Below are 23675 nucleotides of genomic sequence, written 5' to 3'. Positions count from 1 at the left end.
TATGTCACATTTTACTGTACCAACACAGTTCAAGAGCTCTGCACCATGCCAACCAGTTCTTTACTTTGATATAAAATGCCAATGACAGACATCTTGCATTTGTTAGCGTTAAATTCTGTGTCAGGAATCTCTTCCTAACAGCTTAGCTCTGAGTTCTTAAAGGACAATGGCTTGTTAAAGTACGTCAGTCATTTTGCACATAACAGGACAGTCCATGATAGCAATCTTTATTATAGAATCCAGACATTGAAATAGTATTTTAGCTTATAATTTCCAGGTAACCCATCATGTGGATGGAATCCTGTGGGTAGTGGGATATTTTTCCTGGAGGGGTGACTGTTTATAATAAAGACTCTATATTCTGCACAATGCCCACACTCTTTGCTTACTACTTACTCCAGAATCTTCAAGTAAATGCTACCCAGTCTTGCCAGTCTATGCATTCGGTTTGTCTACTGTGTTCAGTTGGAAGAGAAGTTACAGAGCCTTGGATTGAGAGGTAAGCAATATGGGTAACTCCTATCTGCTAGTAATGTCTTAGATGAACCTGAGCCAAGTTTTTATTTCCCTTTGTGGCTCAACATTGTCCTTTGATAGTGGAAGGGATAGAATAAAATATCTCTGCTATCTCTCCCAATTTTGTCAATTTGTGATACTAAAATGTGCTGTCAGTCATAGTCTTCCTGGAAAGTTCCCTGATAGAATTGTCTAAAACACCTGATATATACTTCTCTTTTCTTGCCAGCACCCAGAAGCTTCATTTCAAATACATTTTTAAGGAAAAAACCTTTGATTAAGCATATTGGATACTATGAAATGCAGTAAGCCTCATGCTGACTTGAACCAGGTAAGGACTCAAAGGAGACAATAGGAACTCATCCATATTGGTTTTCTATTATTCAAAGAAATTGAAAAATACCGTTTTACTTTCCTTCTATTGCTGTGATAAAACACATTGACCCAAATCAAGGAAGGGTTTATTTGGCTCACACTTCTAGGTCACAGGCTATTGTTGATGGAAGTCAGGACAGGAACTCAAGCAGGACCTTGAAGCAGAGCTTGTGCTACTTTTCTGGCTTGGTCCATGGTCATGCTTAGCTAGTTTTCTTATGCAGCGCAGCCCAGGATCTCTTGCCACCCACAGGAGGTGGTGTCAAGGCATACCCCATTCTCATAGATATTTCCATAGGCCAAGCTGATCAGGCTAATCAGTTCCTTAGCCGAGACTCCCTTCCTAGGTGAGTGTAGGCTGTCAACTTGACAGTTAAAGTTAACTAGGATACCCACCAGTAAAATGTAGTGTAAAAGTTCAAAGAAAAAAGAGATTGCCTTACTTAGTCATTCTGCTGGTACTGTACTCGGGCTCAGGGAGGGCCTCATGTGAAGGCTCACACAGGAGACACACTGCTAGAGTCTCTCATGATTCTGGATGGTGGCCTGGGCACATCTGCTATCATTGCAGCTTTTATGTCTATCTATTGATGGGTATCTTGGACCACGAGGACGGTCTTGTTATAATGCAGATTGTGATTGAGAATGAAGCAGAAGGGAACAGCAAAGAAACCTCAAGTGACAAAGCTGCATATGGCCATGGCAAAACAACATGCAGCTTGCTGCCATTTGCAGAGAAGTGCAGTCGACTGTGGTGTACAGGTATGGTCCCGCGTGGACCCCTGCTTCCCAGTAAACCCGGAGGGAGCACTGCTGTAGAAAATAGGTGAGGGAGAAAGAAGGGACCAGTACCAAGAGTACCGAGAGAGGGGAGCCTCCAGGGCTAATGGAGCCTGGGCAGCTCTGACTTCCCAGAAAGGGTGCTGCAGGCTGAGGAGTCCCTGCCTGAGCCTGCTGCTGAGGCTGGACCCTCAGGTGCTGCCTTGGGCAGAGGTGTGGGGGAAGGAAAGTGCTTCAGCACACCACCAGTTTCACTTCCTGCCTCAAACCCAGAGAGTCCTTATATAAATATCGACCTCAGCAGCTGCTGCTCTCACCCCCTTCTCACTATTACTCCTGAGGCCCAGCTCCCAGGCAAGCGCCTGCAGCCTCTCACTTTCCCCAGGTCCCACAGCACTTACATCAGGCCCCACGCCAGGTGGGTGCCTGGGGCAGAAATGAATCACAACCTCTCCGTGGCCCTTCAGCCAGCCATGCCCAGAAGCTCTTGCCTGGCTGAGCAAGAGAGGGTGTCCTGACTAGTGGCCCACGTTAATCAAATTAAATCCTGTCCTCAGACATGACAGGCACCCAGCCCATCTGTGGAGGCCACAGAACGCATAGTCAGCACTCTCACTGGTAGCGGTTGGGCAGCCCAGAAATTGGCGTGATCACCTAGATGCACTTCGCATTCTGTGGACTGAACTAGACTCAAGACTCTCAGACATTCTCCAAGGCAGCAATGTAGCATGCTTTAAGGGATAATCTGAAAGGAAAGGTCAAAGTGTCCTCCCATCTCCATCCTACCATAAACAAATAAAAGAGTCACCAACCTTCAGCCATAGGAAACTTACCTTTGGACACTGGATCATTTTTAAAGCTATTTTATTTTTGGAGATAGCGTTTAAACAAACAAATGAGTAAATGAACAAGCCCATCCAGGTCACATAATCTCCCTGCATCTCAATATCTTCCTAAAATATTGGCGGGGTGTGGGGGAGTATCATGGGGAGATGGTTCAGTGGGTAAGAGTGTTTGTTGTACAGGCACAAAGACTAGAGTTTGAATCTAGGAATGCACATATAAAAGCTGGGCATGGCCAGGCCCACCTGTTCTTCCAGGGTGGCTGCAGATGGAGGCAGAAGGATGGGAAGGCTGCTTAGTCACAGGTTCAGTGAGAGATTCTGTGTCAAGAAGTGAGAGAGTGACAAAGAGGGACATTTTACATCCTCTTGTGCAGACAAAGGTGAGCATACCTGCACAATACACACACACACACACACACACACACACACACACACACACACACACACAAATAGCAAAATAAGCCAATGGTCGGAGAGATGCTTTTCTTCCAAGGTTGATGTGTGTCATGCAGGAGATAGATGCCATCCCCTTTCTGCCTACTGCTCAAACACAGTTGGCAAGTACTAGTGTCAAGTAAAACATAAGTTGTTATTCAAAAGTATTTTGATTTTATATAATATTTATAAAACTTTCTATTTAATTCACATAAAATAGTTAATCATATAATTTATATATATAATTATATATATTACAATATAGTACCTTAGATATATGATTTGTTATATTATGTAATCTGTAATAACTATATATATTTAATATACAATTTCATGTGAAAATATATATACGAATACATTACAATGTACGTGTATGTGTGTGTGTGTGTGTGTGTGTGTGTGTGTGTGTGTGTGTGTACACATTACAGTCTTAGGGACTCAACCCAAGGCCCTCCACATGTTAGGCAAGTACTTCACCATTGAGTTGTATTTCCATCTCTTCTCACTTTTCATTTCAGGACTATTTCTCTGACTGTCCCTGAACTTCCTCTGTAGCACAGACAGATCTTTAAATCTGCAATCCTCTTCCTGTAGTTTGCTGTAACTGCAATTATAGTCTTGTATTGTCAGGCCCTACAACCGCTCATATTTAACAACATCACAACCTTAGTCATTTTAGACAGTAAATCTCGGGCATATGATAGTAAATGGCCTCCCTGGGCCCCTGAGGTAAAGAAGGCACTGTTTAGGAATCTCCAAAGATTAAATGTTGCCAAAATATTATGTTTATTCTCTCCTTTGTTTTACATCAGATTTGATAGTTGTGATTTACAATTCGATGAAGGGAAAAAAACAGATCACCAAGCTGTTTGTTTGGGATAAATTTATTAAAAAATTACATATACTCTTCGAATAAGAAGACTGAGAAAAGATGAACACTGAACCAAAGGTTGACTACTGGCCATCTCTACATGTGGTTTCACGATGGGTTGTATTTCTTTCTCTGTGTCTTTGAACCATCCCAGGTGAGGTTTGTGTAGAGAAACCTGACAACACTCGGGAGAAGCCCATGGAAATAGCAGCAATGTGCATTCTCCCTCTGACTCTCAGTTTTGTTGTTTTCCGCTTTTAAAGGCAGGGTCTCTCGCATGTGCCACTGCACCTGGCTTTACTCTCAGCTCTGGATCTGTTCCATAACAGGTTCATGAAGACAAATGTTTCCAAGTCTTCAACCCTGGACACTCTATGAAATGAGCTAAAATTCAGGGGGAATTCAGCAGTCCATATGTGACACTGAATATTTCAGACAGTATTGGAAGTCCACAGACACTCTCTGGATCTGTCAGTGCTGATTTTGAGACTCTGATGCTCTGTCATATCAGGAGAGAGATGGAGAAGAAGTTGTACACGGCAAGTTAAAATCCACTTGAAATTCACAGACAACAGAAAATCACAAAATATGTATAATGCTTTTGCCTCCCGTGAGCCTCACCACCAATGATTTGTTCCTCAGATTTCACTGGGAGTCTGAAAGGGGAAGGTAGAAAGTGTGGGCAGTGATGAGCCCTGGCATGGCAATCTGTACCTCAGCTGGTGGCCAGCTAGGTGACAGCCATTCATTCTATCACTCAGCCAGGGAGCATTTGTAGAGCATCTACTATGTGGCACACACCAGAGCTAAGTTTGTGCTTCTGGAAAGCATGTGTGGCCTGTTCTTATTTACTCAATATCTTAACACCCGCCCTAGTGATCACCAAGGTCTGATTCTGTTGTGTCACCAAGGTCTGACGTTTACGTAGTGCCTTGCATGGAGAAAGGTCTGCATACAGACACAGAACAAAGGTCACAGAATAACCAGCAGCAGAGGTTAAATGAAACCACGAAGCCTCCAGGGAGTGTGTGAAGCAGCACATCCCTGCCTCCCCAGCTGACCCAGAAGGGCAATTGATCTACTCAGGCTCAGTAGGGCCTAGAGCAAGGCATTGGGTCTGTAAGGACCTATATGGTACCCTTTGTGGAGATGGAGCTTACATGAAGACCCAACGAATGGTGTCCTAACTGTTCCAGTACTTTAGACTTCAAACAGAGTGTTGGTGACACTATGCATAGAAAAATTAGAATCATTCAGGTCTTGTCACCTTCCCTGCCCCCCATGCTTTACCTGTGTCACCCAAAGTCTCAGAGAATAGCAACACCTACCTCACACTTAACTAGGCTGACTGAATGTGAAAACTCATGTAAGAGGTCTTGGTAAACTCTAAAGTGCTTTATACATGGAAAATAGAATTATTCATGGAGGAGGGAGAGATAAAGGTACATTAAGAAATCAACAGTCACAACCCAACTAGATAGCTGTTTAACTGGCCCAAGAGTGAGTCTCATGAGTTGGGACTATCACTACTCCCATCCCACATATGATATGCAGGGTAAGTACTTGATTAATGTCTCCGTCAGTAAGTGGCAAAGCTAGGACTCACACAAAGTAGTCTGCTTTCAGCGTTACTGGCCACTATGCCCTTCTGTTTCCTGTAAGGAAAACAATTCACTTCTACCCAGTGAACATGACCTGGGTGCTGGACTGTGCACAGACAGGGTAGATGACAATGAGGCACACAGAAACATTCCGAGGAACAAGGACTAAGGTGGTGGGAGTATGGTTGGTATTGGAACCATATGGAGAATACTGTGGCTATGAGGAAAATGTGAATTTCAAAATCTCCACTTTCAGCAGACTAAGGAAACCAGGGTGTGACAAACATGGGCTCAAGATTAGACTCAAAGCGGATGTGTTGGATCTCCATGATGAATGGTCTTGATTACCATACTTTAGTCTCCAGTTGGAAGGGGATTATGACAGGTATATGTGTGATAATATGGAATTTGAAGAAAGCTAAATTAGAAGAGAGCATTTACCTCAGGCCAGCACTATTACCATAATCTGAGGACTGAAGAAGATAAAGAGATGAAAGGGAAGGTTTCAAAGCAGACCTCTCATGCAGAAGAAAGGGAAGTGAAATGTCATGGATTTGTTATATCTGTGGTGCCCAAATCATGAAGAGTAGAGGGACAGAGAAGACCTGGATGAAGGGATACTTCAGAGTGATCCTCCCCATCCCATGTGTGACTTCCCTGCCCCATTATTGATGTGGTACCTTGTCATCTGGGAACTTTTCCAGTTGTAGAAAGTTTTAGATGATCAGACAGCCTCCTCATTGCCCATCAGAGAGACTCTACTGTTGGAATGAGCTACTACTGTTTGCTTTTATTTCTCTTATTTATCTCCAAGTGTTTAGATTTTGTTTTATGCAAATCTAAGCAAGTCTTTGTCTCAGAATCCCTCTTTTGCTAACCTCTTGGGGCCCAGACCTTCCTTAGTTGTCCACTCACTTTAAAGTGATCAAGAAGACTATAACTGGGATACTCAGGACTGAAGAGACCAACACACACACTAAGATTGTGCAGAGGGAGGGAGCCAGCCAGGTAGGGGACACCCAGTGTTTACCAGTAGAAGATGTGAGGTTGTTATTTGTGTGGTCTCATTAACCAAGCCCAAAGAACAGAGTTTTCATTATAACTGTTAGGAAATGAGAGAAGGGATCCAAATTATCTCTAATTCTTACAAGTAACTAAGACCTCACAGATCACGCAAACAGTAAATTATTGGTGTTAAACAATGGTACTCATAAGTAGGTTAGATGGGACTCCTGCCTCTGAGGGGTTTGAACTACAAGGAGGCAGATAAGGGGGACACTACCTATGTGTCATGTTACTATATGACTATATGTTATAATTATACAGTGTATCTACGGGGAGCCATCACTTTATATAAACTTCACAAAATCATCATAACTTATGGTTTTGTATACAATACTGTGTCCTTTGTGTTTAGAACAGGGGCAAGGACAGCCTCAAAAATATTTGTTGCAACATATAAATGAATGGATACCAAGATAAGTACCTGATAGTATCTGGTATAAAATAGGAACAGGTTCTTCTGCCCTTCAACAGAATACTTTACTCAGTATGACAAGGTGAGCCCCATATTATAATGACTACAGTGTGAGGCTTGCCTAATTGAGGATACCACAATGTCATTTCCTATTTTATATGCTAACACTGTCCATCCCAGTGCTAGTTTCTTGGCTATAGGACAATAGTCTTTGACCCAATCTATCAGGAGCCTGATCTTAGAAGGAAATGACAAAGGCTGCTCATCTCCTTAGCCATCCAGGGAACTTGGGCAAGTCATTGCTTGTCTTGTATGTTGAAGAAATTCCTTGTATGTTGAAGGATAGAAGCATCACATCTATTTGGCATAGTTGTTAAATCATTTCATTCTGGACAAGAGACCAATGTTGTTGAAAAAGTCTCTAAATTCAGTCGCTAGGTCTCATCCCTGAAGGGGCATGGTCTTTGAGAGCACTCACATTGAAGCTTCAGCTTGACAGAGCAGTTGAGAAAGTGGTATTTGAGCCTGTGAACTTTTAGCTTAAAAGTAAGAGTTCACCTTTCTATGGAGTTACAGTGTTGGCCAAGTGTGGCTGCTGCACCCTGCCTGTGTCGAAGACCGGAAACCCATATTAGCTTGCAGTCATCTGACAGAAGCACCTTCCCCAGTCCACCTTCAGATGTTCCATGGGGGTTGATGTGAGGAGGAGTTAACCTAGTGTGTCTGATGAGGTTAAGCATGCGTGTGTGCGTGTGTGTGTGTGTGTGTGTGTGTGTGTGTGAGTGAGTGTGTGTGTGTGTGTGTGTGTGTGTGAGAGAGAGAGAGAGAGAGAGATTATTGGGTGGGAGTATTCCACCCTGCTAGTGTAAATCAGGCTCACATCTACAGTGTTTTATTAGCCAGAAGGAAAAGATTCTACAACCACACCGAGGCTTTTCTGTGAGAAAGTTTAAGGCATTGCTTTTTCAGAAAGCTGCCAAGATTCCCTGATCAGCAGCAATATTTCAGTGACTTTTGCATACCTTCCTGCTTGTGGCATCATGAGTTGGGCTTTGCATTGATGGTACTTAATGCAAGGCCTGACCTTATTATTGGAGAGAGCATTCATAACCAAAGCCTATACATAGAAGCTTCAGACTGGAGTAGATAAAGATGTAGGTTGCATGGCAATTTTGTGTGTGAAACTTAATGTAAGAGGGACATAGCAAAGTGCTCAGAACTCTTGAGATGCTGCCATTGGCTAGAATCCTCCCAATATTTATCAATGTCTGTGAATAAATGTCTGTTTTCAGCTAAGGATTCTAATGCCACTTTCCATTCCTGCACAGCACATCCCCTCATAGAGGGGAAATTTGCATAGTTTACAAATGTCTTCGCTTCCTTGTAGTTCTTCATGGTTACCATCCATAATTACTCAACAGCCAGCTATTTAAAATAACTTATGTCACTTACCAGAGGGAATTATTTCCTTAGCGCCACTGGTTTTCCAGATAAGCATAAAGCAAATTCCTCAGCTTTCCAACTGGCAGGATCTGGTAGTTGCTGTCTTTCTGATTATGTCTCTGCCACTCCCTTTTATATTCTTTGATCTACCAAACTGAAAAACATCTGCGCTTACCAGTTCCTCTGTCTTCATCTTTGATTCTCTTATGGATCATTATAGGGTGGCCTTCTTCAGTGTCTCTCTGAATGTCTGTGTCTGTTCTGAAATACTTGAGCTGCATGGGATTGTCTCCATGAATCCTTCCTGACCTCATTTGCTCATGCTTACCTGCTCTTTGTTTCCAAATGATCTGATCATGGGTTATTCTACTTTCTACTTTGCTGCCTATGTCTTATATTCCATTCTGGTATACCAGGAGCTCCTCGAAGTCAGGGCAAGCATAATGTGGGAAGTATTTTGTACAATAGTATGTGCTATGGATCGCTTTTTGTTTTCTTTTGGAGGCTGCACATGGTGGCCCATATGTTATCTCCGCACTCTGAGGGCAGAAGATTCAGAAGTAAAGAGATCAGCCTGGGTTACACAGTGGATTCCATGTTAGCCTGGGCTACAAGTAAAATCCTGTTTCAAGAGCAATACATGCACACACGACCAAGCATCTGAATTTGTTTTGAGAATGTACCAATGATGATTTGCTGGGTTTTCTTTACTATGTTCTTGCTAGCTCACTTAATCACCACACAGAATAACCATGATGTTATTATTAGTGGTGTCACCTTCAATAAATGAAAGAACCAAAGCTCCAAGAAGTCCAAGCTTCACCTGGTGTTACACAACTGGCTGATCAGTAGGCCAGTTCGGAACCCATGACTATCCAGGCCAAGGACTGTCGGGAGCTACCTTCCTTAGTTCACAAGATCTGACTGTAAATTTCAGAGGCTCAGTCAGCTGGCTTGAAAGCATTATTTTAAATCATAATATTAATTCACAACAATTAATTCACATGACAAAAGAATTAGCAAAGTTATACTAAATGCTCATAACTTGCTGTTTCCTGTTTATTTTTAACTATTAATAAGTATACACTTTATGTTGCATACATTATCGGTACTTGGTAAGCTGAAGATAGTATACAAGGGTATATAGCTGTGTCTCTTTCAAATTTTATGTTAAAAAATGTTCCATTTCCAGCTTGAACTGGCCATTGGTGGAAGTGTTTTCACCAAGGACATTGGCAACCAGATCAGATGAGGGCTTCCTGTTTGTGAATGGGTCACTAATCATTAGAAGCACATCTCTAGCCTGAAAGACAGCTTATACTGCAGTAAGCAACAGGCTTTGAGCCCAAGGCACACATAAGCCCTTTCATTTCTTGGCTTAACTTTCACCAAGTCAGGCCCAGCTTTGTACCATCACAGACAAGCTGCCTCCTGAGATTAGAAAATTGCCCTTTGCGTGGCCTACTCAGCCTTCAGGGTTGAACTAAACAAAAATCTGTGTAGTGATCCTATGCTTATAGCTATATGTCCTATACCTCTATCACAAAATGTGGTTGCACACTCATCATGCTATCCACAGGAATATCTGACACAGCTTTGACAGGGTTAAGTGGGAGCTCTGAAATGTTAATGTGAATTTATTTACCCAAATTTACTTTAACATTATTTCTTCATTGATTCTTTGGAAATTTCATATCATGCACCCCAATTCTGCTCATTTTCCAGCCCCCTCTATATCTGCCCTTCACCCTTGTAGTATACCCCCAAACAATGAACATTTAAAAAAATAAAATCAAACCAACCAACCAAACTAACAAAAACTGCAATTCGATCCTGCATCTTTCCACCTCCCAGACATCTCTTCCTTTGTCTTAGTGACTGTGGGAGCCTTGCTTTTGTTCTGTCAGTTTTACTTGCAAATGTTCAATGCAATGAGTCACTGGTCTGGTTCAAGGCCTCTGGATAACCCACTGTTTTATCAGTTAACCTCAAACCTCGATTTCATGCAGTTTCCATACTGTGAGTATTTTATGGGATCGCATGAAATGAGACACACTTAGGCTCCGAGATTATACATGTCAGCAATGGGGTTTTAATTCAAGAAGTCCATCAGCATTGGACTTGCATGTCTTCACCTGTCTACAGATAAATATGGCCTAGATGCTCTTTGGCTGTCCTGCTGTATGTGTTCTAAATGATACTACACAGCCATTCTCTTCTACAGAGCTCAGCTCCCACACTCTATACTATGGACCACTGAAGTTAATAACAACTTTGAAGTCTTTCATAGCTGCATAAGCTTGAAGATTAGCATGGAAGACCAGGCTTTGCACTAAATGTGTCATTTTGGTCAGACAGATTCAACTTCACCATTCCAAAATGCCACCTGCTGATCACCCAAGGAAAGACTTTAGAACAGAAAGCCTTTCTGGTCAAGTGCTCTTACTGCCATAGGGGCAGACTGCAGCTGACCTCAAGTCAAAGGGAAGAGCACAGATGGGGAGAACTCCCGAGCTATTTCCTTTTAACAGTCTAGGAAACTAAACAAGAAAGAAAAGGAAAGCCTAAGATGTAAAGCAGATGATACTTCCTATTGGATTAAGAAGGCCAGAGGAGAGATGATGGTATCTAAGGGAAACATTTATGCCTGAGCCTCTGGTGGAGTTCTCATGGTCAGAAGAGCACACACAGCAGCTCAGGTGGAGCATCTACCACCTTACATTTGTTGCTCTTGATACTGAACCCGTAGATCATGTTTTTCTTCATGGAACATGAAGGACTGTGTCAAAGTAACTCCTCATTCTCATGTCCAACTAATCACTTCCTTCAGGTTCTAGGTTTACAAGCAATTCCATCTACCAGTCCACAAGGTTACTTTGTGAAATAGACATTATAACTTCTTCTTCTTCTCCTCCTTCTCCTCCTTCTTCTTATTATTATTACAAAAGAAAGAATTGAAGATTCTGCTAGGAAGTTAGGCCAGATATGATGGTGCATGTCTAATCCTAGTATTCAGGAGGCTGAGTTGAGAAGATCATTATGGGTTTGAGGAAAACATGTGCTGTGGAGAGGAAGCCTGTCTGAAAAATAAATTAACAGGCAAGGATGTTGGGTGTTGAGCCAAAATTGAAGCTGTGTGCTTTTGACTCTACTATGGGCGTGCTTTCCCAGCTTCCAATGACTCTCGTTACCTGGTTATATCAAAACTGTTAGCTGAGATGAGACTTCTAAAACTGTTACTTGCTTGAGAACCCACAGCACCACACTAGAGAAAGAAAAGACTCAATAAACTCATGGGTTCAGCAAAGCTTACAAGGGGAAAGGTTGTTCCTTTAAGTTTCAGGAGAAATGGAATCCACTGAGAATGTGGCATGCCCAATGTCACATAGAGTCAGAATCAAGTCTGGGACCCACACACAGACCTCCTGTCTCCACCCAAACATTCTTCATTCTCCCTCTCCTTCAGCTACCAGCAACATTAAGGAAAAAAAAATCACTACCGACAAATCCTTGACCATCATTGCAAGGACAACATAACATTCCCTGCCAGATTGGGATGGACTAAAGAATGGGGACAGAGGGAGGCAAGCATGCTCCAATCTCTGCTGTCACTTTGCTTTTCATCTGCCCTGTGCCAGGCACTGGATTTATTGCTGCTGAGAAGGATGACTCATGTTCTTCTAATGCCAACCAACTAATTTATCTCACCATGGCTTGGTAGGCTCAATCGTTTAGTATGGGATCAAAAATAGAGGCCACCTGTCATCCAGTACCTTGGAACTGGTCTTCAAGCCTGAGGACTTATTCAAACCCACATCAAACTTTTCACCCAAATGTAACCAGACCAACTTTGTTTTTAGGAATCATCATTTTATAACGCAGTGACAGAAATTAGAAAAGGTTAATGGAGAGAGGCATTCCCACTTGACATATTAAATTGACTTGTCTTTCTTTTTTGTGGGGGGAGGGGCAACTAATTTTCCTCTCTGAGCCCCATCATCATTATCTGCAGGAAAGGGCTAAAGTGGGTGGACCTTAGAGGATTGTCTTTATCTCTTTGTTTAAAAAATAATACTTTTAAATTAATTCTTAGAAAATTTCATACCATAATCTTGATCATATTCACCTCAGCTGTTAGCTCTAATTCCATCCAGATTTACCCCTCCTGCCCCTATTTTATCCACCCCCCTTTTTTTGTTTTAAGTTGTCACACAACAGGTGTCTTAGTCCTCTGTCTCTTACTACTTTTCACCCCCATCCCATGATGTTTCTTGAATGGTAAGTGTTGGGGATGTGTTATAAACGTATTAACTGGGTCTAGTACTCCATGGTCAGTTGATCTCTGCATTTGGACAGTTGTGACTTTCTATAATGATCTCTGTCTACTACAAGAGGAGACTTCTTTTATGCAGATTTGGAGGTACACTTATCTGTAGGTACAGGAAAAGTATTTAGGATGCTGTTAGGAATTATACTAGCTTAGGAAAGTGATCTCTGGTCAGAGATAGTGATTATCTATTTGATAGGGTCCTTAGGAGATCATACCTTATCAGAGGCACCTGCTGTATCTTGTTTTCTGTAAGATTCACAGAGTGCTAGAGCCTTCTATGTTATGGGAAAACAGTATAAATTCAATATGCTTTGACCAGCACCTTAGAATCTTCTATTTGACATCTGTATATTTCTGTGACTTAAGGTGATGGCTTCAGTGTCCTAAGGAAGCTTCGGGCAGTTTGATGGCTAGTGTTAATTGGGCATGCCTGTGGGGGGTTATCTTTACCTCATTCATTAACACGGGAAGACCCATCTTAATTGTGGGTGCCATCATTTCCTGAGCAGAGGATTCTGAGTTTTCTAAACAGAGAAAGGCTTGAATTTGTGCCTCTCTGTTTCCTAATTGTAGTTGTGATGTGACCAGATGCTTTGAGCTTCAGCCACCTTCAGACCATGATGGACAGTACCTTGATCAGTGAGCAAGTATAAGATGTTTTCAACAAGTTATTTTATCGCAACAATGGGGAAAAATGAAGACCACCTAGTCATTCAAAAGAACCTGAGATTCCATCTCATTGAACAAGAGTATACGGGGTCTTGATGGTTAGATGAGATTTTAATTCAGTGTGAATAGAGGAACTTGAGAGCTTACTCCAGTGTATTCATCTTTAAGAAACAAATCTGTAAAATGGGCTGGGAGCATCAGCTACATAGCCTTTTATGTATAACTAAGAAATCAGCATGCATTAGCACTCTAACACAAAACTTCCTGTGACATTTTAAGTGCTTAAAATATTATTTTATTCTTAGAGTTTGAGTGAAATTATCTACAAGTTCCTGTAGTCTCAAAAGATAACTGTGGAGGGAGAGCCATGATGGGCTAAGGATATGCTGTCATGTTTTCTCTCCTCTGTCCAACAGCTTTTCTCACAAGTCTGTGCCTCTAACACACCACACACACACACACACACACACACACACACATACACACTCACACAGAGAAACCTGTCAACCCTCACATACAGACAAATAGACAGAAACACACATTCACACACCCATATAGACAGAGACATGCACACACACATACATGTACACATATACTTATAAAGAGACAGAGACCATCATAGTCACATGTCACACATATAAACACACAAACACACACACAGGTAGACACACAGACAGAGATACATATTCACACTCATACACAGATGGAGACATGTACGCACACACTCACACATATATGCACACATACAATCTTTTCTGCAGAAACTGAACTATTTATCCAAAGCCCCTAGTACAAGTGTCTACCAAATACTCTTTGGAAACTGAAATTGCTTTGGAGATAATAGACTCAAGGATGTGGGTGTAATACAAATAATAGGCAAGTTCATACTGAAATCTCTACTTTTAGGAGTCATGGGCTTTCCTTTTCACTTTTTCTTTTCCAAAAGCGTTATTTTTGTGGTTTGTAATGATCTTTCCTCTGGAAATTAGACATCACAACATAAAATGCAAAATTGCAACTGATTAAATATATGAAAAACTCAATTACTTTTAAAGCAGGTTAAGTCCTTTTTCTGGCACGGCAGCCTACAAGAACAAATTTGCTTTGAGTCACATCTTTTACATAAACCAAAGAGGTTACCCCTTAGAATGACTGTCTGGCTTATTGCTCCCCACCCCCATGGTGTCCCACATACTATAACAGGAAGATATTAGCAGTTTCAAGACTTGAACTTTCAATTTTTTTCTTCACTTAAACAAAGCAGAGTTTCTACAGTCAAAAACAGTGATCACCATGGCACTTGTCCTGAGTGGTCATGGGCTGTTTGTCCTTTAGATAAAGAGACTGTGACTGGATAGTCTTCACACACCGAAGGATGCCAGGCAGGAAAATGCCCTCCTGGATTCAGCTTTGTTTCTCTGATTCCTCAGTGAAAAGTGTTGTTCTTTTGCTGCGCAGCTAATGCCTAAGAAACACAAACATGAGACTCAGAGCCCACGTGGAGTTTATTGAGAGAAGGGAGAGAAAGAGGGGGTAGCTGGTGGCCAATAGAAAGCAGGAGAGAGAGAAAGAGGGGGGGCAGAGAGAGAGCAAGAGAGGGCAAGAGGGGGCAAGAGAGAAACCAGAGAGGAACCAGAGAGAGAGACCAGAGAGAGTCGCGCGCTTGGTGTCTTGCGCATGTGTAACTGAGTCCTCTGGCAGCCAGGTAAAGCTTGAGCCACCAGGTAAGGCTGACATAGCCATGACATGGCCATGAGCGTCCTGCGGGCAGCGGGGGTCAGCTGGCTGCTAGTTCCTAACAATAAGAGCATGTAGTTGCTAGATGTTGGCCAAGATTAGGTTCTTAGGGATTATCTTACTTTACCCCCAAATCTCTTCATGATTATAAAACAGGAAAGAGAGAACGACTCATCCAAGGATATTTATGGATCAGATGCTTGAATCATAGGCCATGATTCTGGTAGTAGAACAAAAGGTTAAAACTCTAACCCAACATAGAAAAGTGGGTTAATAACATAATAAAAGTGAAATGTCTGTGCAAAATCTTTAAGTACCAAATGGATGACAACACTGTGGAACATCAACTCAAGGAAAAGTGAAAATAAGGTTGTTGGATTGTTTTTTATTTTCAAATAAAACAGAATATCCAAAGGTTTGTTGTTGTTGTGGTTGTTTTTAGACAGTACTCCATGCATCTTAGCCTGGTCTTGTGAACTCACTTTGTTACCATCTTCCTGCCTCTACCTCCTGAGTGCTGGGATTACAGGCATGTTCCACCACATCTGGTATATGTGGTGCTGGGGTCAAACCCAGGACTTCCTGCATGCTGGGCAAGTACTTTACCAATGAAGCTTTGATGGCTGCTGTAAGTGTCTGTGGGGTACAACCTTCTTTCATCCAGAAATTTCCTTTGCATCACTCAGTCCTAGATGTTTCACAGCATAGTCTAAAACGGAAGATAATTTATGTCAGTATGTCATACAGTTGAGACTCTGCAACCAAGTATCAGCTTTGCCTATGGTCAAAAGTAGGACCATTAAGTTTTTCTGTGTTATTTGTTGACCTAAACTCAAGCGATGAAGTCTCTACTTCAAATGGGGGCTCTACAATATGTGAGTAAACAATGTCTGTGACATTCTGAAGACTTTCCCTCTAGAGCAAATGAGATCGGAAGAGAAAGTTGATGAGTGATAAGAAGGTTGTTGATATGGAATTGCTCACTGCTCATTGGACTTTGAAGATAATAGTTTCAGATAAATGGAGTTACCCGCAAGTTGGAGACCATATGTCTGCACATGTTGGGTGTAGGATCAGACTTGATTGAAGTGAACCAGAAGAGGAGATTGCTATTAGACAGACTACAGTTAAGAACTTCTGCAAATTAAAGCTATAGAACATAGAGTTGCTCTACTCCATAGTTAGTGAGAGCCTTATCCCAGAAGCCCTTCTACAGAGGCAACAGAAAGGATGCTAAATGGGAAGAGAAAGGCAAGAGGGTTGCAGAATAACAAAATGTCTCAGTTGGATTCCCATGAATCTCTCCAAAGGTCTAAAATTTTTTTCTTTGAATAGGAAAGATTCTAGAATGGCAATGGGAATGGAATGACAATAAGCAGATCAAAACTTGGGCAAACTTGCCTCCTCTCTTCCACCCTGAGAAAATAATGGGATTCTCCCCTCTGGCAAATGAAAGGGCAGTAGAACCAAGACAACACAAGGCACTATCTCTATCCCTAAGCTCAGGGGGCATGTGGAAGTCTTTGGATTCAGATGGTCTATGGGTATTTTTTTTTTTTTTTACACAATGGTTTCTGTGGCTGTCAGATCCAGATTGTACATCTGGAATTGCTCAACTTTAGGTGGCACTGGACCTGAAGAACCATACTTCTTGGTGTAGCACGTGCGACACTAGCAGGAGGAGAGTGTGAAGATTTGTAGGCTGGAGTGGTTATAAAATCTGTAAGAATGTATACAACTGCTTCTAGAGACCAATGGGATAAACAGGGATGTTCATAATAGTACCATGAAAGGCTTATTCCATCGATCCACAGTATAGGGCCAAGTTTGATGAATGTTGCATGTCTGTAATAGACTTATGAAGTCTAAACAGGGTTAAAGATAACCACCATTTTGAATAATGGTACTTTTCACTAACTTATTTTGCTATGGAAGTCAGGTTATCATTTTTTCCCCCAACAGTCCTACTACCCGGGGAACTAATGCTCCAGAACAGACACTTTGAATTCAGCAGTCACTCATTCATTAGTCCACAGAGTGTTTGTAAATTAAACAGCATTTCTTCATATTTTGAGTAAAGAAAACTGAGGCCTAGAAGTGTTGTGTCAATGTAATGACCAATAGGCATTAACCTTAACCTGTAAGATCCCGAAATTTAAAAAGTCACCAGGTTCCTGGAGCATTTAGATCATGGGCTATGGTACATAGAGCATTCTATGTCAGGTTAGATGGAAGTTACTGGAACCGTGGCCTAGGAACCATAGCACTGGCACCTCTGGATTCCTCATCTTTCCACTCTCATTAGCATCAGGTCCCGTCATCTCTAAAGTGGGGAGGGTAAGGCTTGTGTGACTGATTTCACAAGTTCTGGTAAGAATCAAGAGAGAGAAAGGATGTGAAAGTTGTTTGTAAGTTGTACTGTGCTATGTAAGACAGGAGTCCTTCCTCCTGCTAGCAGGCTGATGCTGCCTGCAGACAGCACCCAGAGGATGTGTCTGTTTTCCGTTGCCTTGCTCTTCCTGAGGGCACTTTGCATGAATCTGTCCGCAGACTTCATCCTTTAACCACTGTCACGAGTTAATGAGGTGGTCTGTCACTCTCACCAAGCCACTTATCCCCAGGCATGGGACAACTGAACACACAGTTGTGCTCACAGGTAGCAGAGGTGACTAGCAAGGAGAATGGGGCAAATGGAAAGCTCTGAGCTTACCCAGGCTCTCAACAGGTGTTTAGATACTCAACTCCTGGTCCTAAATGCCACTGGAGGGAAGACAAGCCATCCAGAGTCTGTGCCATTCACACTAAAGCGAAGACGTTGTAAAGGGAGAACCCTGCAATACTATAGCAAAAGAAAAGGGGCAGTGAAGGGAGACAAGTACCGGGTTGGTGAAGTACTGGTTAGTATCTTATCTCTGGGATGTAATTGATGATCTGAGTATAGGGTGAGATCTTAAGTGAAATGAATCGGTGGTTTCAGTTCCGGATATGGTATGCAAAGAGAGAGAGAGAGAGAGAGAAAAAAAAAAAAAAAAAAAAAAGACTTGCTCTTTGAAATTCAGCACTTCCTTGTCTGTGCTTCAGGAAGCCACACGCCTGATGTTGAGTGTGGAAACTGACTCATATCTGGCCCTTTGAGATTAGCCTCTCCAGCCCCCAGACTGTGGGCAGGATCTGGGGCCTAATGGGAAGCCAGAATGGGGTCTAGTCTAATCTAGAGAAGAGGGCTTCGACACAACATCATTGATGCACAGGGACTCCACTTTCTGGAATGTTCTATAGGCAGTGCAACTTCTGGGCCATCACCAAAGCATTTCACCTTGTACTTGGCAGTGACTGAGTGGCCTGAAATGACAGAAAGCAAAATCACAAAAGCAGTGCCTCCCAACACCATATGTTCAGAGTTACACTTAAAGGAAATCAGCCAATTGAACCACTTAGTGCAACCACATGACCCCGAGATCTTATCATGTGTTTTCTCACCAAGAAGCCTCAGCAATCCACAGCCATTCTTCTCCTTGACTGTTCCAACATGCTTTTGTATGATAGTTAGGCTTGTTTAAGAGGGGAAAGCTTATCAGAGCCTGAGACGTGAGACCCTGAGTGACAGAGAGCTCAGATCTCCTACAGGGAGCCATGAGTGGTTTCCAGGCATTTCCCAGGTCATCTCAAGATGGGAAAGACCCACTAAAACAGCACATTTGCTTAATTCTAGTTGACATATTAGAAACAGCTTGCCCAGGAATAATGAGAAGACACTGGCTTAAATGAGAAGCCGATGGGAGACAGGTGGTGCTGAGAGAAAACTCCAGCAGAAACCAGCTTAGCGTTAGAAGATCCAAGCTTCTCTTTGACCTCTGGATAGACACTTGGTCTCTTCAACTTCCCTTTTCCCATCAGTACAATGCAAGCACTACTTACAAAATGAGATCATTCATGGGGAAGTATTTGCTTTATAGATGGGAAGACCTGTGCAAAGATTCATCATATTTCTTTACCTATAGATATTTGAATATTAATGGCTAACTTGTACTGCAAGTGAAGCTATAGCAGTCAGCCATAGAAAAAGGATTAAGCTCCCCAATTTTCTTATCTGAAATCTTTCATAAGATATATTAGTCTGAATGTTTACCTGCATGTTCCTTATTTACAGAAAGGGTATAGTGATCACTAAAGCACAGGGAAAAGATTAAGACCTTGTCGTGGAAGAAGAGAACAGGTGTGTGTGGGGGGCAGAATAAGAACAATTTTAATGAGGCATGCAGCATGATTTTGAGGTCCTTAGCATCTCAGAAAAAAGAAAACTTGGTGGATTGCATTATGCAGCTGTCTTTATCCACTAAATGAAGAGCAGTTATGGGTCAGGGTCAGCCAAATCCTTCCTGGCCATGAACATCATAAGAAACGTGTATCCTTGGTTAAGGGCTATCAAAAACAAAACGATAGGATCTTAAGGAGACACAGCGAGGATGCTGCTCCAGCTGGAGCTCTAGGCATTATTTTCCCTTGTGAATCAGTATGTTCCTTTCCAGACTACACAAGCAGCAGGATGATTACTAGAAGGAGAAGGCTTCCTTAAAAACAACAACAACAAACAATAACAAAACAAGGCATTGAAAGTCAGCATTCTCACTCCCAGGTTGGGGTGCTGCTGGCCAAGGTGTTTACAGAGGCTGTCACTTAATTTTTAGGGGGTGGGCAGTGAAGTAGGCAAGGCAAGATGCCTTGCACAAGGTCACTTGAGGTCTCTGAAACTGATTGTGCATTCTGAGCTCCTCAATAGTATTTTGTAGGTCACAGTGTTCTAGGCAAAGCTCCCTGTTGATGTACATCTCTCATGTAAGATTTAGATCACCTCTTTTTGGGCAGAGCTCCATGGAAACACCACCCATGATTTCTGAAATGGAATCTGATTGGGTCCCTGTAATGCCTGGCTGCTGTGGACAGCAATTGTACTGCTGACATACCACTGGACAGTGGCAAGCCAGAGACGACGAGTATCTAGTCACTGTAGATTATTATTATTCTAATGCTAAAGCAAGTTCCTGTTTATAGAAAATAGCTAGGGAATGGAGTCTTCTAGGCAATGGAAAATTCTGGTTCATCTGGTTACCATCCATATCATTTGAGATTCTTGGTTTCCAAAGAAGCAATTACAACACACCTTGCTAAAATGATAGAGTGTGACTTAAGCTTTCTTTGGTGATTCACAAGGTGCTTCAGGATCTGTCAGCACCCAATAGTATAATTAGCATCGTGGCTTCTCATTTTCTAGGACCCAGAGTGGAAATGTAGAAAGTGTGGAAATCTGGGTGGCAACCACAGGGCATTTCAACCAGATCATTGACACAGCTGGCGCTGCCGCAGGTGGGAAAGCATCATGTCATTTTTCAGTTGGGTGACTGGTGGAAGCACAGCGGCAGACACGTTGCATATTACTGAACATACAGTCAGCTATTGCATTACTAATATGCTTCTTCTTAAGGAGACCTGGGAAGCTGGCCACAGTGACTCAGGCCTGTAATTGGAGCTCTTGAGAGGCCGAGACAGGAGGGTTTCCAAGAGTGTGAAGGCAGTTTGGAGTACATAATAAGTTCCTAGCTGGAACTCTTTAAAAAGGGAGGGGGGAAGATAGATAGATGATAGATAGGATAGAGATATAGATGATAGAGATAGGTAGATAAGGAATGTTAGGGAAAATGAAACAATCTAATTCATTTACTTCCCCAGTTTGATGTTTGAGCAAAATCGGCAAACAGCATCAGTTGTGCTAGAGACCACAAAGAGAATACTTCAGGACTCACCATTTCTTTTCAGTTTTAACACTTATGTATTGGTTTATTTATGTGTGTGTACACATGAATTGGCACGTTCATGTTCACACCTGTGTGTGTGACCATGTTCCAGCATGTATACAGAGGTCAGAGGAAAACTGACAGGTGGTGGATCTAAAGCCTTGTGGGTGCTAGGAATCAAAATATGTCGTCAAGTTTGTCATCAGCAAGTGCAGTTACCGAACCGCCTTGCTGGCCCACCATTGTCACTTACCAGAGAAAACTCAGGCACAGAAAGGGTCTGTGAGTCCTCTACAGTCATGCCCAGTCTGGGTTACAGCTGCTGACTTAGTATTACACACACACACACACACACACACACACACACACACACACACACACACACACACACATACACTGTGTCTGCTGAGGCCCACGCACAGCAGAAGCACACACTGAACTTCCCTCAGTTTGAAGGCTATCAAAGTCTTCTTCTGTGTGAATGCCCTTAGTCCAGACCTGAGAGAGTTCACAGAGTAAAGGATGAACAGAGTCCCCAGGATTCAGTCAAAATGAAAACCTTCCAAAAATAGCAAAGAGCCACACAGCTCCCCACATGTGTGAGAAAAAAAAGTTCAAACAGCCACCCAGGCAGGGCTACTTTATGGCTGTCTTGCTTTGCCTATGCTTTGAACTGACCGGACTCATCCCTTCCTCTATCCTTGGGGACTTTAAGAAAGGCCCCGTGTGCCCACTGCATTTCCACTATGAATTCATGGTGACTCTTCTCTCTGAAGGAGGGGAAGAAGGATGTTCTTGCTGGTATGCTGATTACATCCCCACCCCACTTTGATTTTTCAAGACAGGGTTTCTCTGTGAAGCCCTGGCTGTCCTGGAACTCACTTTGTAGACCAGGCTAGCCATTAACTCACAGAGATCCACCTGTCTCTGCCTGCCAAGTGCTGGGATTAAAGGCATGCTCCACCACTAGGTGCTGCTTACATTTCTAAGGGCAGTATTCAGTCTGTTTGGACTGCGCTCTGGGGGTCTGGACATAGTTTTTCCTTCTGAGCTCCTGAGTGAAGGGCCTCTCTTCTCTTCAGCACCCACTCCTCTTACATTTGACCCTGGACCTGGAAACACCAGAGGCTTGGATCACAGTCCAGAGTGAAGGCAGTCGTCTCTAGGACCCAGCTTCCCTGCCAGAGCCGTGCATCAGATGTGCGGGCTTCTAGATTGTACCTCTGCAGCTCCAGATGACTTCAGAGCTATCTGAATGTGTGTCTGCGTGTGAACATTTTCCAGTTTTCTATAAATGCTTTGTATTGGTTATAAAGACACTCCATCACAGACTCTCCTTGGAAGGGGCCTTAGAGATTTCATGTCCAGCCCTCCGTGTGGGTGGGGATACTGCCAAGCCTTCACTGTTTGTGGTCATCCAAGTGAGAAATGGATGCAAGTCCACATGACTCTCCTGTACTCTCCATTTCCTGCAGTGTGTCCTAAACTATGGGTGTTGACATTCAGGGACAGCAACAGGGTCTCGAAGAACCTGGCACAAGATGATTTTTTTTAATTACATAAAGAGGCAGGTCCCTAGAGGTGGCCATTCCTTCTTTCTCACACGGAACAGTGTAGGATAAACATCCTCTTTTCTTCTCACCCTCATGTCTCTCTTCTCTGAAACACATTTGTTTAAGCAGTTTTCCTAGCTGCCATAGTGAATCCCTGCTTCCTTTCTTGAACATACTTTCTCTTCCCTTCCTCGTCCTTTCCTCGTCCCTTCCTCTTTTAAAGCATCATCCACGTGGCTTCCCCTCGGTTCTGCATATTACTTACTGACACCATCTTGTCATGTCACTGATCTTCTGGTGTGTGTAGACTCCCCACAGACAGGAAACATTACATTGTCCCCTGCGTCCTCCATACCATCTGAGATAGAGCTTAGCACATGACTGCATCAAGGTAGGCCTTCTGGCTTGACACAGACCTCAAATAAACTTCTCCTCTAGCCAGGCCAAGAGGAAATGCTGAATCTCCACTCTGTTCTCCTCAACTGAAACAGATTTAGAGGCTCTATCTATCTTGACCTCTGAACTAAATCTGTACATATCTGTTCTAAACTCTACACCCACAGGACCAAGGAAAGGCAAAGATAGCCACTGGAACCATGCATATATACCTGACCAAGACCTCTAATGGCTCTGGAAAGTTACAGGAATGTATAGCTGTGCTGTTTCTGAACCAGCCCAGAAACCTGTTTTTCTAGAGGGTTCTTCCCTTGGCAGGTATGTTGACATATTATGAATGTTGCCAACTGGGACGGGAGGACACTCAGCCTGTGCCCGAGATTTCTTTTTAACTCAGGTCAGGAGACAACACACTTTTTGATCTCTACTCATGAACCTGGAAGCCCTCTGAGTTATCTCAAGCAACCAGGCTAAGTAGGATTTCTGTTTCCAATGACAACAATAATCCTTTGTAATTTACTGACTCTTAGACCCAAGGATGTGAGGTCTGGAAACAAGCTTAGAAATCACCTCATCTTCTTCCAGTCAAAGATTGCATATAGACTGAATCTGGCTTGCTTTTAAAAAATGGGGAATCAACTATGGTTTATTCACACAATAGTAAATTCTTCCTATCTATGTATCAATCAATCAATCAATCAATCAATCAGTCAGTCAGTCAGTCAGTCAGTCAATCATCTATCCATATTTTCCACTCAATTATCTACCCACCTGATAGTTCATCAAATACCCATTACTGCTAGGCACATAGCCTGTGCTTAGCTCTTATCTATAAAAACATGAAGATATGGAGCT

The 23675-nt window shown here is 42.6% G+C and overlaps 1 protein-coding gene across 1 annotated transcript in view; it reads left to right on the top strand.

Moving 5' to 3' along the window:
• The first annotated feature begins 4930 nt into the window (after positions 1–4930).
• Bcl6 (BCL6 transcription repressor) overlaps positions 4931–23675 on the top strand; it is a 193772-nt gene continuing 175027 nt past the window's right edge. The window contains exon 1 of the mRNA XM_051191226.1: positions 4931–4937. The gene's annotated coding sequence lies outside the window, so the exon portion shown is untranslated. The remainder of the gene's footprint in view (positions 4938–23675) is intronic.

Source organism: Phodopus roborovskii, unplaced genomic scaffold (assembly GCF_943737965.1).
Source record: "Phodopus roborovskii unplaced genomic scaffold, PHOROB, whole genome shotgun sequence".
Taxonomy (NCBI): domain Eukaryota; kingdom Metazoa; phylum Chordata; class Mammalia; order Rodentia; family Cricetidae; genus Phodopus; species Phodopus roborovskii.
This window is presented reverse-complemented; position numbering and strand designations above follow the sequence as displayed.